Source organism: Schistocerca piceifrons, chromosome X (genome assembly GCF_021461385.2).
Source record: "Schistocerca piceifrons isolate TAMUIC-IGC-003096 chromosome X, iqSchPice1.1, whole genome shotgun sequence".
In the NCBI taxonomy this organism is placed as follows: Eukaryota; Metazoa; Arthropoda; class Insecta; order Orthoptera; family Acrididae; genus Schistocerca; species Schistocerca piceifrons.
In genome coordinates this window covers 92570149-92588269 of record NC_060149.1, presented here as the reverse complement: position 1 = coordinate 92588269, position 18121 = coordinate 92570149, and the positions used below count along the sequence as shown (strand labels likewise).

General features: G+C 46.1%; 1 long non-coding RNA gene across 1 annotated transcript in view; it reads left to right on the top strand.

Annotated features, from left to right (window-relative positions):
- Positions 1-18121, top strand: part of LOC124721477 — a 58067-nt gene that overhangs the window by 25353 nt on the left and 14593 nt on the right. The gene's annotated exons all lie outside the window — the stretch shown is intronic.

Here is an 18121-nt window from a genome sequence, read left to right as displayed (position 1 = left end):
TAAACCGTAATCGCGATAGGCTACAATCCGACCTTTATCTCAGTCGAAAACGTGATGGTATGCATTTCTTCTCTTTACACGAGGCATCACAACAACGTTTCACCAGGCAACGCCGGTCAACTGCTGTTTGTGTATGAGGAATCAGTTGGAAACTTTCCTCATGTCAGCACGTTGTAGGTGTCGCCACCGGTGCCAACCTTGTGTGAATGCTCTGAAAAGCTAATGATTTGCATATTACAGCATGTTCTTCCTGTCGGTTAAATTTCGCGTCTGTAGCACGTCATCTTCGTGGTGTTGCAATTTTAATGGCCAGTAGTGTAGATTTATTTCCGTAAGGATAAAAATGGTACTTGGATCTTGACACAGAATATTAGAGTGGCAGGCTGTACAAAAATCACGAACATGAATAAGATTTGCTGCTGGTTTGCTAACAATACACACCTGTGTTCCTAATTTGACTACAGAAAGCGTGCTGTGGACGCTACTGTGAGTGGAGGACCGTTAATACTAACGTGGAATTTACCTAACTCAGAAGGTGATTGACCACACTTAGAAAAGACGTGGGTTTGCATGCAAACAGAGAAGCGCTGACTGCGGCTACTGCACATGGCAACAAGGCAGCAAGTGGTGGTAATGTAGCTTCGAATTCTCTATTTGACACGGTATCAAAACCACAGACCGACAGGTGTATACTGACGATTCGAAACTGCAAGAGTTGTTAGCTACACAGCGCCCCGTCTGCCGTACTCCGGGGAGGAACACGATTAATTTGCGGTCACGTGAAAAGTTAATTTTCGTCCGGGTGTCCGGAAGAGCACAACTCTGCAAGAGTCTCTCCGTGGATACGAAAGAGATAAAGCGACTTTACTCTTCGACCATTCAGAAGCAAGTCCCTTGACCTCTCTCTTTTGCACCACAACTCGAAAACTGCCAATCCTCGTATAGCAATGAAACCGACACCAATCATGACCTCGAAACAGGCGCTCTCTGCTCCCACCACAACAGAAAAACCCCTTGCACCAATCTCAAAGCGTCCCGCGAAACCCAAAAGGCTACTTTGAACGCGGCAGACGTACACAGTACGCCCACCAATCACAGGCCCTGCCAAGTCCGCGCGCTGGACAACTCAAGCATGGGGTGCAATGACCGGACATGTAAATTTGCTGGTGTACATGCGGTGCCTCTGCGGTGGGCGTTTGTGAACGCCGGAGCCCAGCATTCTGCCATATGGCCACAAAAAAAGGCTTATAGCAACGCAGAGAGCGAGCAGAAGAGCGATTTGACCGGCGCAGAGCCGAGGCAACCTGGATGCAGCTTCAAAGATTGACTGTGAGGCCCTACACCGCTTTCACGTGTTGCCCTCGCTTCCTTCCGGGAAGATCGCCAGTTTGCCACACTGACGCAACTCATGGCCACCTTGCCTCGACCGAATGCAACCCCCGATTACAGCGGGCGAAAGGTAGTATTAAAAAAAAAAAAGAAATCCATAGCCCCACGGATGAAATTCCCCAGACATGCAGATACTGTCAGCTCAATCACCGATTCGTGCCTCGTATTCCATAACAGAAATAAAATGACACATGTAAATTGTGTCATATTCGCATTTTACATTATTAAGAGAAAAAAAGCAAATGAATGGGAAAGGACATGATGGGCCTTATAACGAGAGTGTAGGGGCCAGAAGTGCCTGTCACCTTTCAATTTTCCTTAGAACAGTTTCCTGTTATTATCATTTGTTCATTTATGTATACTTTTAGTACCAATTGTAGACTTTCTATTCAATGTTCATACTTTCAATACCTATATAGTTCCTTATTTCACTCTTACTTCGTTATTCTGACAGGGGCTTTGATTCAGACGATTAATTTACTGTCTAATTATCATTTTATTCTTTCGTAGCACAATCTTAGATATACTGCTTCCCTGCTGCTCTTACTGTTTTCTTTTTTACACTATTATTTGATTCCTGTTTCAGTATAATCTTGTTTTCTGTTGTTCTTACTGTTTCCTTCCACATTATTATTTTCAGTATGATTACGCTTTTATTAAATTATCTCATAGTTTTATACACAGCTCACTTTGTCGCTGTGTTTTATCAATCACTGGAAAACTCAAGCAGCTTCGGTTTTCACGTACTGTGTCGGGAAAGTGTACCTACATCTACATCTACATTTATACTCCGCAAGCTACCCATCGGTGTGTGGCGGAGGGCACTTTACGTGCCACTGTCGTTACCTCCCTTTTCTGTTCCACTTGCGTATGGTTCGCGGGAAGAACGACTCCCGGAAAGCCTCCGTGCGCGCTCGAATCTCTCTAATTTTCATTCGTGATCTCCTCGGGAGGTATAAGTAGGGGGAAGCAAAATGTTCGATACCTCATCCAGAAACGCACCCTCTCGAAACCTGGACAGCAAGCTACACCGCGATGCAGAGCGCCTGTCTTGCAGAGTCTGCCACTTGAGTTTGTTAAACATCTCCGTAACGCTATCACGCTTACCAAATAACCCTGTGACGAAACGCGCCGCTCTTCTTTGGATCTTCTCTATCTCCTCCGTCAACCCGATCTGGTAAGGATCCACTCTGATGAGCAATACTCAAGTATAGGTCGAACGAGTGTTTTGTAAGCCACCTCCTTTGTTGATGGACTACATTTTCTAAGGACTCTTCCAATGCATCTCAACCTGGTACCCTCCTTACCAACAATTAATTTTATATGATCATTCCACTTCAAATCGTTCCGCACGCATACTCCCAGATATTTTACAGAAGTAACTGCTACCACTGTTTGTTCCGCTATCATATAATCATACAATAAGGGATCCTTCTTTCTATGTATTCGCAATACATTACATTTGTCTATGTTAAGGGTCAGTTGCCACTCCCTGCACCAAGTGCCTATCCGCTGCAGATCTTCCTGCATTTCGCTACAATTTTCTAATGCTGCAACTTCTCTGTATACTACAGCATCATCCGCGAAAAGCCGCATGGAACTTCCGACACTATCTACTAGGTCATTTATATATATTGTGAAAAGCAATGGTCCCATAACACTCCCATGTGGCTCGCCAGAGGTTACTTTAACGTTTGTAGACGTCTCTCCATTGAGAACAACATGCTGTGTTCTGTTTGCTAAAAACTCTTCTATCCAGCCACAGAGCTGGTCTGATATTCCGTAGGCTCTTACTTTGTTTATCAGGCGACAGTGCGGAACTGTATCGAACGCCTTCCGGAAGTCAAGGAAAATAGCATATACCTGGGAGCCTGTATCTAATATTTTCTGGGTCTCATGAACAAATAAAGCGAGTTGGGTCTCACACGATCGCTGTTTCCGGAATCCATGTTGATTCCTACAGAGTAGATTCTGGGTTTCCAGAAACGACATGATACGCGAGCGAAAAATATGTTCTAAAATTCCACAACAGATCGACGTCAGAGTTTTAGGTCTATAGTTTTGCGCATCTGCTCAACGACCCTTCTTGAAGACTGGAAGTACCTGTGCTCTTTTCCAATCATTTGGAACCTTCCGTTTCTCTAGAGACTTGCGGTACACAGCTGTTAGAAGGGGGGGGGGGGGCAAGTTCTTTCTCGTACTCTGTGTAGAATCGAATTGGTATCCCGTCAGGTCCAGTGGACTTTCCTCTGTTGAGTGATTCCAGTTGCTTTTCTATTCCTTGGACACTTGATTCGATGTCAGTCATTTTTTTCGTTTGTGCGAGGATTTAGAGAAGAAACTGCAGTGAGGTCTTCCTCTGTGAAACAACTTTGGAAAAAGGTGTTTCGTATTTCAGCTTTACGCGTGTCATCCTCTGTTTCAATGCCATCATCATCCCGGAGTGTCTGGATATGCTGTTTCGAGCCACTTACTGATTTAACGTAAGACCAGAACCTGGGTTCTGGGTCATGCCAGATTATAGCGGAAATGACTCGTGACAGCTCCACCCTGCAGCTCACGCAAATGTTCAGTCCTTGCCTCCCCACCTTACTCAGATCTGCTGCATATTTCAGTAGCTCAGTCTTCGTGTCATACTCCTGTCTGAGACATAGCTGAAGCTGAATATCCCTTCTACTTCTGTATGTCTTGATGGTTACATTTTTCTGAGACGTGAGAGATGTAATTGAAGAGGGGACGGTGTGGCAACATACACTCCTGGAAATGGAAAAAAGAACACATTGACACCGGTGTGTCAGACCCACCATACTTGCTCCGGACACTGCGAGAGGGCTGTACAAGCAATGATCACACGCACGGCACAGCGGACACACCAGGAACCGTGGTGTTGGCCGTCGAATGGCGCTAGCTGCGCAGCATTTGTGCACCGCCGCCGTCAGTGTCAGCCAGTTTGCCGTGGCATACGGAGCTCCATCGCAGTCTTTAACACTGGTAGCATGCCGCGACAGCGTGGACGTGAACCGTATGTGCAGTTGACGGACTTTGAGCGAGGGCGTATAGTGGGCATGCGGGAGGCCGGGTGGACGTACCGCCGAATTGCTCAACACGTGGGGCGTGAGGTCTCCAAAGTACATCGATGTTGTCGCCAGTGGTCGGCGGAAGGTGCACGTGCCCGTCGACCTGGGACCGGACCGCAGCGACGCACGGATGCACGCCAAGACCGTAGGATCCTACGCAGTGCCGTAGGGGACCGCACCGCCACTTCCCAGCAAATTAGGGACACTGTTGCTCCTGGGGTATCGGCGAGGACCATTCGCAACCGTCTCCATGAAGCTGGGCTACGGTCCCGCACACCGTTAGGCCGTCTTCCGCTCACACCCCAACATCGTGCAGCCCGCCTCCAGTGGTGTCGCGACAGGCGTGAATGGAGGGACGAATGGAGACGTGTCGTCTTCAGCGATGAGAGTCGCTTCTGCCTTGGTGCCAATGATGGTCGTATGCGTGTTTGGCGCCGTGCAGGTGAGCGCCACAATCAGGACTGCATACGACCGAGGCACACAGGGCCAACACCCGGCATCATGATGTGGGGAGCGATCTCCTACACTGGCCGTACACCACTGGTGATCGTCGAGGGGACACTGAATAGTGCACGGTACATCCAAACCGTCATCGAACCCATCGTTCTACCATTCCTAGACCGGCAAGGGAACTTGCTGTTCCAACAGGACAATGCACGTCCGCATGTATCCCGTGCCACCCAATGTGCCCTAGAAGGTGTAAGTCAACTACCCTGGCCAGCAAGATCTCCGGATCTGTCCCCCATTGAACATGTTTGGGACTGGATGAAGCGTCGTCTCACGCGGTCTGCACGTCCAGCACGAACGCTGGTCCAACTGAGGCGCCAGGTGGAAATGGCATGGCAAGCCGTTCCACAGGACTACATCCAGCATCTCTACGATCGTCTCCATGGGAGAATAGCAGCCTGCATTGCTGCGAAAGGTGGATATACACTGTACTAGTGCCGACATTGTGCATGCTCTGTTGCCTGTGTCTATGTGCCTGTGGTTCTGTCAGTGTGATCATGTGATGTATCTGACCCCAGGAATGCGTCAATAAAGTTTCCCCTTCCTGGGACAATGAATTCACGGTGTTCTTATTTCAATTTCCAGGAGTGTATATACGCGCAAATTTGTTCCACAAAGTCGTGCTCATGTCCAAGACCGAAGACAAACAGACCGAATACATGTCCATTGAAATTGAACCTCTCAACAGAAAGTGTCTCACCTGTGTAATATAGTCCAGCTCTCTAGCTTTAAATCTGCACTCTCGAATAGTGAATCTTCATATGAACACATAATTGTAGGCTGAGAAATGAATAAAAATTTTCTAAACAATATATCTTCTGTAGCAAAATTCACACTCGTGCATTCCTGCTCAAACCTTACACTGAGTCCACTTGGGCCTACTCACCATACAGCTGACTCTCATATGTTTGTCGGTATTTTCATAAGCATATGTCAAAATAGAGTAATTCGCGCAGATAAGATCTCTCCACCAGGCTGGTCCACCCATGACGTAACATTCGTAACATACTCGTTGCGATTCCCGAAGAACAAACAACAAGTGGCGAGTTTTAGAGATTTTCAACGCATAAACATGTCTGAACTTAATAGGTGACGCCTACGATATTTTTTGCGGACAATGGTAAGAAATAACTTCGGCATAAATAATGAAGTATTTAATTTTACCGAGAGCCTTAATAATTTATACGATAAACACGCTCATCTAAAAACATTAAGAGTAAGAAGAAAAACCTGCACCATGGCTTACAGACATCTGAATCACCTTATGTGTGTCAGAGACGCAATACACAGGACATTCAAACGGCACCCGACCTTTGGTAAGCATCTCAGCTACAAGCAACTATGCAACCGAATTAATCAATCTGTGAGCAATGCAAAACTTAGGTATTTCCACTCACTGTCCCATGGTAAAATCTACGAGGCCTAGGAATAGACAAACCTAAATCTACAGCTGAACCAAGAGTTCCTATTGAGGATGAAATGACTATTTCGCAACGCCGATATCTATAATTGAAGAACTCATATGGCCACAAATCATCGACTCCCACAAAGTATCAGTGGTTGGAAGAAACGAAATTTATTTTCTGCAACCCATAAGCCCTAACACGGTCAGGAAGCCCGTTGTGCTTACACGTTCGGCAGCCGCAGTACATAATAAAACAACAGTGCAAATGATCGATATTCTCGTCGAGCCTCTACGGTCCAAAATAACTCACAATCAGCATCAAATTCATAAAACAGTTACCCAAGAAGAAATCTTCCAAACGACCTTCCCACTACAGGCCCGTTTTCATTCTACCAGCATTATCCTTGGCTTTTGAATACATAGTCTACGAACGTCTTACCAATTATTTAACATCAGATAATCTTTTACATGCATGTAAGTCGGGTTCCTGGCAAAATCGCAGAACGACGACAGCTCTTATAAAAGTGACTGACCAACTGAAACAAGCTGTGGACAAATAACATGTGACTATTATGTGCTTTTTGGATTGCAAAGCTTTTGGCGCTTTTGACATTATATTCTACTTGCTAAACTCATGAGTCAAAATTTGTCTTCAAGTGCTGTACAATGTTTCCTCTTATACCTTACATCCCACCAACAGTGAGTAATGATTAGAACTAAAAGGTCACAACGGAGTGATGTAGTATCAGGGAGTAGCATAGCTGGGCCAGTTCATGGACAAATACACTGATGACGTCATGGATAATGTAATCGATGAGCGTGGGATTCACCCACTGCCCCCCTTCCCTCCCCAGTCTGACAAATGCCTATCGCCCTATGTATAAAACGGTAAAACGGCGGGGAATTCAAATTTTGGTGTGAAATTAAAAAATACCCCAATTGCGTTAGTGTGTTTCCTATGGAAGTAAGGTTGTGGTCCTAAGAATGTAATGCTGGGAAATTCAGTATTATGCATCATCATGTTGGGTGACTTGGATTAGTGAGATAGGCTCTGCAACATCACAATCCAGTTGAGACCTGTTGGGCTATTTGCAGCAGTGTAGAATTCTGGTATACTGCCCCACAACTGGAGTACTGACACTGGCTCTGTGACATCACAGTCCTGCTCTCACCTGTTGGGCTATTTTTATCATTGTGGTTTCTGACCTATTGGCCCAGACTTGAGATACTAGAATGGGTTCTATGATGTCACAATCCAAGTTCCAGAATACTGGCACTACGACGTCTGTTTCCTTGCCAACTGTTCACACAGAGGTGTATTGTCACTGCTTCTCATAACTCTAGGTTTGAGTCTCTCTACAAGTGCCTTTATCTAAACGACCACCAGGAGCGACAGACCTTCTGGGTACACCACCTCTTGACTTATTCCCATAAGTTAAAGTTCAAACTGTACACCATATGGAGGAAGCACTTTCATCTTTATTTAAACAAATGCCTTTATAGGGGGAGCTCCCTTTCCACAGTCAAGAAGTCCTCCACTCCGCAGCACTAACACTTCCAGAAGGTAGGCAGAACTGTCAACCACTGGGCTCACTAAGACATAAGAGTCTGGTTGCTGACAGTTAGCACACCGTCTGTCAGTGACAGCTCCACTCAGAGAGGTACACCTTACACATACTACCAATTCGATAACCTAACGGCAAATGGAATATAGAAAGTCCGATTTCAAACGCTATGGTAGACATTTGCGTGGTGGCTCTGAAGCCAAAAAGATGGATTCTAAGAAGCTAAGCTTGTAAAATTTGCCAAAAAAGAATTTTTGTGTTGAATGGATGGTGGCTATTTACCATCAGTAACATACTCAACATGATAGAGCCATTCTTTTTCTCCATTACTGATATTTCATACCCCCTCACCCCATATGAATGGGTGAGGGAGGTGGGGGGAGGATGTCATCGGTTCAGTCAACCTGTTATTCAGCCAACTGACAAGAAAATTTAAATCAGATGAAATAATAATAAACAGAAAGGAGAGATATTAACAATGAATTTAAAACTTTTTAAAAGTGGAAATAAAACAGAAGTTTTTATATGTGAGATATGACTTCTTTCATTTTTAGTTAAAAAAAGTTGTAATAAAAGGTAAAAAAAGGACATTTAAAAAAATCTTTATGCAGAACACTGATGTTAAAAAGAAGCATTTTACTGAAACTAAGGCTGTTGAAGGGGGTAGGTTGATCGTTGAGGAGGGTAGAAGGTAAATGTTGTATGGATGTAGGACTGGTGTGTATGTATAAGTCGGGTAGGAGTGGCTTTTGGGATGCAAGAGGGGTTCTACATCTACATCTACATCTACATCCATACTCCGCAAGCCACCTGACGGTGTGTGGCGGAGGGTGAGGCTAAAATTTTTAGGAGGAAAAGCAGTTAGGGATAGAAGCGTGCAAGGGGAAAAGGGGGTGAAGAAAATATGGAGAGGGGAGGGATAGGGAGCCTTGATGAGATGGAATAGGTGAAGATGGTGTTAAGTTGATAGGAGGGGTGAATATCAGGATGCAGTTCATGGTCTGAGAGGGGAGAAGGTTGAAGTTCCTTTGGAAGAGTGTGTGGAGGGTGCATAGGTGTAGGTCTAGTGGGATGTGTTGGTAGAGGCACAGCAACTCACAGGGGTCGTAAAGTAGAGAGGGAGCTACAGAATTATTGGAGTCGAGTTTGTGGATGATGTAGGTTGTTCAGAGGTGTTCAGTGTGAGGGAGGAGAGGTGGTAAAGTGATGAGTTGGTAAAGGATCCATGTGGTGGAAGGTTGTCGGATGCAGAAGGCAAAGTGGACTGCATGCATTAAAGGATTTGGGTGGACTTATAGAACTTACGCATTTGCAAAGTAAGGGATGGGTTGGATCAAGGTTTTGTAAATGTGGAAGATAGTGGAGGTATGTAATACCCAAGTTCGGCCAGTTAGTAGTTTGAGTCTACTGTGGACCTTTTGTTGGATGGTTAATAGATGAGGGTTACACATTAGCTGCCAGTCATTGGTTAGTCCAAGATTTTAGTGTGTTAATTAACTGCGTATTGCAGTTGTAAATGGTGAGGTAGAAGTCATGGAGATGTAAGGTGTGGGTGGGGTGTCCTAAACTTATTACCTGAGTTTTGGATGGGTTGGTCTTCAAGAGCCATTGGAGTTACACCAGGAGGTAAACTGATTGAGGTAGTTTCGGAGGGTTCATTGAGATTTCTGGAGTGTAGAATAAAGGGCGAGGAAAGCAGAATCATCAGCATACTGAAGGACTGGTGGAGGTGGTTTGAGAATATCAACGGTGTAAAGGAGAGGAGAGAGGACAGCTCATTGAGGCACGCCTGCAGTGGACTGGAGCATATGGGAACTGGCTTTGTTAATTGTGACAAAGAATGAGTGATTAGAGAGGAAAGATGCAGTAAGGGGACATAATTAATTGAAAATGCGTAGGTCTCGAGTTTGAAGAGAAGACCACAATGCCGTACACAGTTATAGGCTGTTTCCAGGTCGAGGAAGACAGGTGTTGAGATGATGGTATAAGAGGTGGATGTGGTGCAGGAGCTGGTCATTAGAGGAGAAGTTGGTGCAGAAGCCACACTGGTTAAAGCGAAGGAGGCAGTGTTGGTTCAGGTGTCGATGGATATCTTGGGAGAGAATAGATTTTAAGACCTTGCTGAATACTGAGATGAGGGAGATAGGGTGGTAGGAGGAGGGATCAGTAGGGGGCTTATACAGTTTGAGGAAAAGTAGGATTTTGGAGGTTTTCCACAGTTCAGGATAGTGGAGAGGATAGAGGTATAAAGAAAGGGTTGCGAAGCTGGCTAAAAAGAGAGAGGGGTTAAGGTGTCGATAGGTTATGTGGTCATGACCAGAGGATGTGTGGCATTTTCTGTGAAGTGCTTGTTTTATGTCATATGCTGTAATTGGGTTGTTTAATTCCATTAGAGGTATGTTGTCCAAGTACTGGTAGCAGGGACTTAGGGCTGGGACAGTGGTATTTGTGCATACATGGATGGTAGGGAAGAGGGAGTAATCAAAATGAGAGTCGTCCGAGATTGAGAAGATTTCAGAGAGATAGGATGTAAAGCGGCCAGTTTTGCCCTGGTTGTCAGGTAATGGATGGTTGTAGTGAAGGAGCAGGTAATGAGGGATGGAATGGTTGCAGTGAGTCAGTGGAATGCTCTCCAGTACTTGGAAGAATTAATGGTGATTGTAGTGTTGAGTCTGGTGCATGCCTGACGCCAGTCTCAGAGTTTTTTAGCGTTGAGTAAATTTCTGATGTGTCTCTGTATTTGCCAGTGGCATGTAAGTGTATCCTGGACTGCAGTCCTTAGGAAGCCTGATATAAGCGACAAGACGCTCAGGGGCTTGTGGGAGGAGAGTAGGATTATGTGGATATCTACATCTACATACATAATGCGCAATCCAACATACGGTGCGTGGTGGAAGGTACCTCGTACCACAACTAGCATCTTCTCTCCCTGTTCCGCTCCCATACAAAACGAGGCAAAAATGACTGCCTATATGCCTCTGTACGAGCCCTAATCTCTCTTATCTTATCTTTGTGATCTTTCTGCGAAATGTAAGTTGGCGGCAGTAAAATTGTACTGCAGTCAGCCTCAAATGCTGGTTCTCTAAATTTCCTCAGTAGCGATTCACCAAAAGAACGCCTCCTTTCCTCTAGCTAGAGACTCCCACCCGAGTTCCTGAACCATTTCCGTAACACTCGCGTGATGATCAAACCTACCAGTAACAAATCTAGCAGCCCGCCTCTCAATTGCTTCTATGTCCTCCCTCAATCCGACCAGATAGGGATCCCAAACACTCGAGCAGTACTCAAGAATAGGTCATATTAGTGTTTTATAAGCGGTCTCCTTTGCAGATGAACCACATCTTCCCAAAATTCTACCAATGAACCGAAGACGACTATCCGCCTTCCCCACAACTTCCATTACATGTTTGTCCCACTTCATATCGCTCTGCAACGCCAAAATATTTAATCGACATGACTGTATCAAGCGCTACACTACTAATGGAGTATTCAAACATTACAGGATTCTTTTACCTATTCATCTGCATTAATTTTCATTTATCTATATTTAGAGTTAGCTGCCATTCTGTACATCGATCATAAATCCTGCCCAAGTTATCTTGTATCCTCCTACAGTCGCTCAACGACGACACCTTCCCGTACGCCACGGCATCATCAGCAAACAGCCGCACATTGCTATCCATCCTATCCAAAAGATCATTTATGTAGATAGAAAACAACAGCGGACCTACCACACTTCCCTGGGGCATTCCAGATGATACCCTCACCTCCGATGAACACTCACCATCGAGGACAACGTACTGGGTTCTATTACTTAAGAAGTCTTCGAGCCACTCACATACTTGGGAACCAATCCCATATGCTCGTACCTTAGTTAGGAGTCTGCAGTGGGGCACCGAGTCAAACACTTTCCGGAAGTCAAGGAATATGGAATCCGCCTGATACCCTTCATCCATGGTTCGCAAGATATCATGTGAAAAAAGGGCGAGTTGCGTTTCGCAGGAGCGATGCTTTCTAAAGCCATGCTGATGCGTGGACAGCAGCTTCTCTGTCTCAAGGAAATTCATTATATTCTAACTGAGAATATGTTCGAGAATCCTGCAACAAACCGATGTTAAGGATATTAGTCTGTAATTTTGAGGATCCGTCCTTCTACCCTTCTTATATACAGGCGTCACCTGCGCTTTATTCCAGTCCCTCGGGACTTTACGTTGGGCAAGAGATTTGCGATAAATGCAAGCTAAGTAAGGAGCCAATGCAGTAGAGTACTCTCTGTAAAACCGAATTGGAATCCCATCAGGACCCGGCGATTTATTTATTTTCAACTCATTCAGCTGCTTCACAACCCCAAGGATGTCTATCACTATGTCCTCCATACGGGAATCTGTACGAGACTCAAACGGCGGCATGTTTGTACGATCCTCCTGCGTGAAAGATTTCTCAAATGCTAAATTTAAAATTTCAGCTTTCGTTTTGCTGTCTTCCGTTGCCAGGCCAGACTGATCAGTGAGTGACTGGATGGAAGCCTTTGACCCGCTTACCGATTTTACGAGCGGTTCTAGGCGCTACAGTCTGGAACCGCGCGACCTCTACGGTCGCAGGTTCTAATCCTGCCTCGGGCATGGATGTTTGTGATGTCCTTAGGTTAGTTAGGTTTAAGTAGTTCTAAGTTCTAGGGGACTGATGACCTCAGAAGTAAAGTCCCATAGTGCTCAGAGCCATTTGACCCATTCTGAACCGCTTTTACGTAAGACGAGAATTTCCTTGGGTTTTCAGCAAGATCTTTTGATAAGGTATGACGGTGGTAGTGGTTGAATGCTTCGCGCATCGCTCTTTTTACAGCAGCACGAATCTCTACTAACTTTTGCCTGTCCTCATTATCCCGATCTTTCTTGTACCGCGAGTGCAACTGCCTTTGCTTCCTGAGCATTCTCCGATTTGCGCTGTTAAACCACGGTGGGTCTTTTCCGTCCGTAACCCACTTTTTCGGCACATACTTCTCCAATGCGTGATTTACAATGTGTTTAAAATGTGCCCATAATTCTTCCACGTCCATCGTACCGGAAGTAAATGAAGTCGATTCATTTACTAAGTGGGATGCTAACAACTGCTTATATGCTCTTTCTAGTAAGAATACTCTTCTAACCTTTTTGATCGACTTTTGAACTTTTGTAACCATAGTCGTAATGACAACATTATGATCACTAATCCCTGTCTCAACACTGACACCGTCGATGAGGTCTGGTCTGTTCGTGGCTACCAGATGTAAAATATTTCCATTATGCATTGGCTGTCGATTTAGCTGCTCAAGACAGTTTTCGGATAATGTGTTCAAAAGTAATTCACACAACGGCTTGTCTTTACCACCTGTAATGAATCCATAGACATCCCAGTCTATACTAGGTAGGTTGAGGTCTTGGTAGGGATGTGGGTGTTATAGCATCCAACAATGTCTGCTGATATCTGCTGCAGGAAGATAATGGCATAGGGGACTTTGTCAGATTTCTGGAAGGTGATGGTGTGGCTTTTAGTGTGGGTACCTAATGGATTCCCAGTAGGCATTCCAGTTGACATGGAAGTAATCATGGACAGCATTTGGAGGAGGCTGGGATGGGGTACATGGGGATGAGGTAGTGTGTAGGAGATGGTGAGGAGAACAGGTAGGTGCTTGCTTCTAATTGGATCGAGGATATCTGCAATGAGGCATCCAAGGAGGATGGAGGATGCTAGGATGACATCTGGGGTGGTAGTGCTTCCAGGATGGGTATGGTGTGGGGTGGGGACATTGTGACCTTGGAGGGAGTCTGTAAACTGACACCACCAATTGAGTTCTGCAGATGATCTACTGTGGATGCTGAGGTCAGTGACAATAATATTGGTGGAAAAGGTATGGTGTATGTGCCTGAAAAAATCTCTGTTGAGGGGATGATTAGGTCATATGCAGATAGTAGCAGAGGTGACAATCAGGGTTTTGTAGAAGAATATAAGGATAAGGGGCTCAGTGGGATTATCAAATAAGAGTTGTGGTGACCAATTGCAATTCCACCTCAGGCCAGGGGAAGGGGATTATCTGTCTGGTAGAGAATATAGGGAGAGATTCGGATGGTGTGATAGGTTTGAAGGAACAATAAGGTACAGACGTCGTATTGGGACAGAGCGTGCATTAAGAGGGGCTTGTTTTTTGGTAGGAAGAGGATGCTTTGGTATAGGACGCTATATTGCTGTCAAGCCCTGATGAGAGCCTGGGGGGTGGGTGACTGAGTGAAGAAGCTTAAATGAGAGTGCCGAGATGGGTAAAGAAGAAGTGGATTTGGTTTCAGGTGTAGGTTGCTTGGGAATTGAGGTGGAAGACTGAGTGGGCAGTGAGGCATATTTGTTGTAGTACATGGAGTTGTTGGAAGGGGTGAATATTTTTGAGGATGATGGTGAAGAATTTGATTATGTCTTCGTTAGTAGGAGTTTGGTGGAGGGAGTTATTGGCATGGATAAGATAATCAGTAGGATGGAAGGGTTCTGTTAATTCCAGTTTGACGGTTGGGAGTTTAGCTTTGCACTTGGTGAAGTAGGTATGGTGGGAATCATTGCAGGTGTTGCAGGTGGGAGGGGAGGTGAGGTTGGGACATTGTTGGAGGAAGTGGTAGTCATCACAGTGAGAACAGGTGAGAGGATGTTAAAAGTCAGGAGTGAGGAGGTCATTGCAAATGAGGCTTTTTGGTAATGGTAGGACTGTTGAAAGATTTGGAAGGTTCAATTTGATGCCAGCTATTGTGTATCAGGGCTTCCTCACTAAGGAGGTGATTAGAGGTGGGGGCAGACTCTCTGAAGACTTGCACGAGGAAGGTAGGATCTGCGTTTTTGTAGATACAACTGACTGTGTCGATCTCTAAAGCAAGATAGGAATTGAGTTCAGAGACCACCTCCTCTGCCCGGATATCAGGGCCAATCTTTGTCATCACAGCAGTGAATCTGCGAGGGGAGGGGGGGGGGGGGTGAGGAGGCTGGTGCTGCTTGGATGTGCTGGTAATGCTGAAAGAAGTGAGGGAGACATGAGGGCCAAAGGTAATACGAAGGATTTTGAGGAGGAAATCGAAGTGGAAGTTGGGATTCGTGGATTTGATGAGGACAGAATCTTTGTGGGGATGATTTGAGCGATGAGAAATTGATGAATTTGGGGTCAGTATGGGGGAGAATGAAAGTGAAAACAGCCATAGGAGAAGGTGCAGGGGAGGGAGCAGTGTCCCTGTGTTTGCTAGGATCGAGAGTTGTTTGTGGTTTTTTGATTATAGTACTAGTAGTGGGGTCTGCATTAGGGCACTTCTGTGGTTTTTTGTCGTTGTGGGATGGGATTGGGATTGACGATATGGGGACATGTCGCTGAGCAGATCTTTCCATTGGGCTGGAGTTGGTACAGCGGCTTGTTGACTGTAGATGAAGTGATAGTAGGCTACGGTGGCGACAGCAACAGTGACGATGATGGCAGTGTGCAGTAAGACAAAGGCGGCCACAATAGAATGATGATACACAAGGAGATGATAATGAACACACACATGCACACACAGAAGAAAGTCTCAATGACACAAGCAAACAACACAGACACACAGATATGGATGTGGAGCATAGGAGAGTGGCGCCTAGCAGTCTACACAACAACAACAGTAGCAATAACTGAACTAGTGCTAGACATTTCCTGTCAGTTAGTGCTGATGGTCACAGAGCCATCTTTTCTTTCTTTACTGTCATTTCATTCCCCTGCTACACATGGGCAGGGAAGCCTGGCAGCGGCACAACCTGCCGCTCTTCAGCTGAGTGGCATTACAAAAAAGAAAAAGAGGATATTTACACATAAAAAATGGCGGAAACAGGGGGATATAAAACATAGTGAATGGAGACAACGGAACTTAAGATATACACTGACATGGGGACGTTCATTGGGGGACAGTTAAAAAAGTCGATATAAAGTTAAAAGAACACAGTTGGCGATTTGTGGAGCACTTAAAATACACTGGAGTCACACACACATGCTAAAAAACGTCCACAGTATAAAAACACAGAGAACGAGAGACACAAGAAAACACTGTAACCCATGGAGCACATGTGAAGAATAAAAACTGCCAGGAGGGGCATGATGAGGGACAGGAGGCCTGAGAGGAGGGAAAAAGAGGGGAGAGGAAGGTGCAGTGGGGGTGGGGGCTGGAGGGGGTGGGAGGAAAAGAAAAAAGATGTTTCAGGGGTGCACCACGAGGCAGGAGACTGCTGGGGCAGGAGATGGAAGGCAAGTCAGGAGGGAGCACAGAGACACAGTAGGTGGAACAGGAAAGGGAGGGGAGTGTAAGAGGGTGGAAAACAGCTCAGAGGAAGGGAAGAGGAGAGGGAAGGAGTTCTGAGGAGTAGGAGGGGGAAGGTGGAGTTAGACTTGGTAGGAGGGGTAGAGATCAGGGCGAAGCCCATCATGCGGGAGGGGTAGGTGCTGGAAGTTGCATTGGGAAAGGAGGTGCAGTGTGTGGTGATGGAGGGGGGGGGGCACAACGGTAAAGGTGTGGTAACAGACTGGGGGTAGAGAGGATAGAAGACACCAGGGGGGTGGGGGAGCTCAAGTCGACAGGCGATGTACAGGGTACGGATGTGTTCGAGGAAAAGGAGAAGATGTGGGAAGGAGATGGGTCATAGAGGATCTGCGTGGTGGACCGAAGGCAGATATGGAGGGCAAGGCAAAAGGCATGGCGTTGAAGGATTTGGAGGGCCTTATAAAATTTGGGAGGAGCAGAAATTCAAGTGGCACTGCCATAACAAAGGATGGCGCAGATCAAGGATCTGTAGGTGTGAAGGATGGTGGAAGGATGCAGTCCCCATGTCTGGATGGACAGGAGTTTCAGGAGGAGGAGTCGATTTTGGGCTTTGTGTTGGATCATAAGGAGATGGGGAGTCCAGGTGAGGTGATGGTCAGAGGTGAGACCCAGGTATTTAAAGGTAGGAGTGAGGTGGATAGGATGACCATAAATGGTGAGATAATACCGTGGAGCCAGAAGGAGAAGGGGGTATGACCTATGAAGATTGCCTGGGCGTTGGAAGGGTTGACGCGAAGGAGCCACTGGTTGCACCAGGCGGTGGACTGGTTGAGGTGGGTTTGAAGGGTACATTGGGAATGTTAAAGGGTAGGATAAAGGGCTGGGAAGACGGTGTCATCAGAAAATTGGAGGAGGTGAACAGGCAGGGGAGGTTTGGGCCTATCAGCTGTATACAGGAGATAGAGGTGAGGGGAAAGACAGAGCCTTTGGGCATGCCGGCATTGGGATAGAAAGTACAGGAGCTGGTATTGTGTATAATGATATAGGAGGTATGATGGGATAGGAAGGCAGCAACGAGATGAACGAAATTGAAGAGGAGAGCATAGGTCTGGATTTTAAAGAGGATCCCACAATGCCAGACACAGTTGTACGCATTCTGGAGGTCTAGAGAGAAACAAAGATAGCAGAGCAACAGAAGTTAAGTTGGAGGGAAAGGAAATTGGCAAGGTTGAGGAGCTGATCGTCAGTTGAGAAGGAGGGTCAGAAGCCACACAGGGTAAGGGGAAGGAGATGGTGCTGGTTAATGTGATGATGAATATGGCGGGAGAGGATGGACTTGAAGACCTTACTAAACACGGAGGTGAGGCAGATGGGATGATAGGGAGAGGTGTCAGAGGGGGTTTGTTGGGTTTAGGGAACAGCAGGGCATGGGAAATCTTCCTCAGGTCATGGTAAAAGCTGGTGGAGAGAAGGATGTTGTACAAGGTACCAAGGGCACCCAGGAAGGAGGGGGGGGGGTTCCTTGAGAGGGCGGTAGGTGACACCGTCGTGACTATGGGTGCTGTTGCGACTGGATCGGAGGACGAGTTTGATGTCATGCACGGTGATGAGAGTGTTTATGTCTGAGGGGGGTAACTGATCTAAGTATGGGAAACTAGGAGAGACTGGCGTGACAGAGGTATTAGTGTGTTCAGTGATGCCAGCCAGAGTGGCCGTGCGGTTCTAGGCACTATAGTCTGGAACCGAGCGGCCGCTATGGTCGCAGGTTCGAATCCTGCCTCGGGCATGGATGTGTGCGATGTCCTTAGGTTAGTTAGGTTTAATTAGTTCTAAGTTCTAGGCGACTGATGACCTCAGAAGTTAAGTCGCATAGTGCTCAGAGCCATTTTGTTC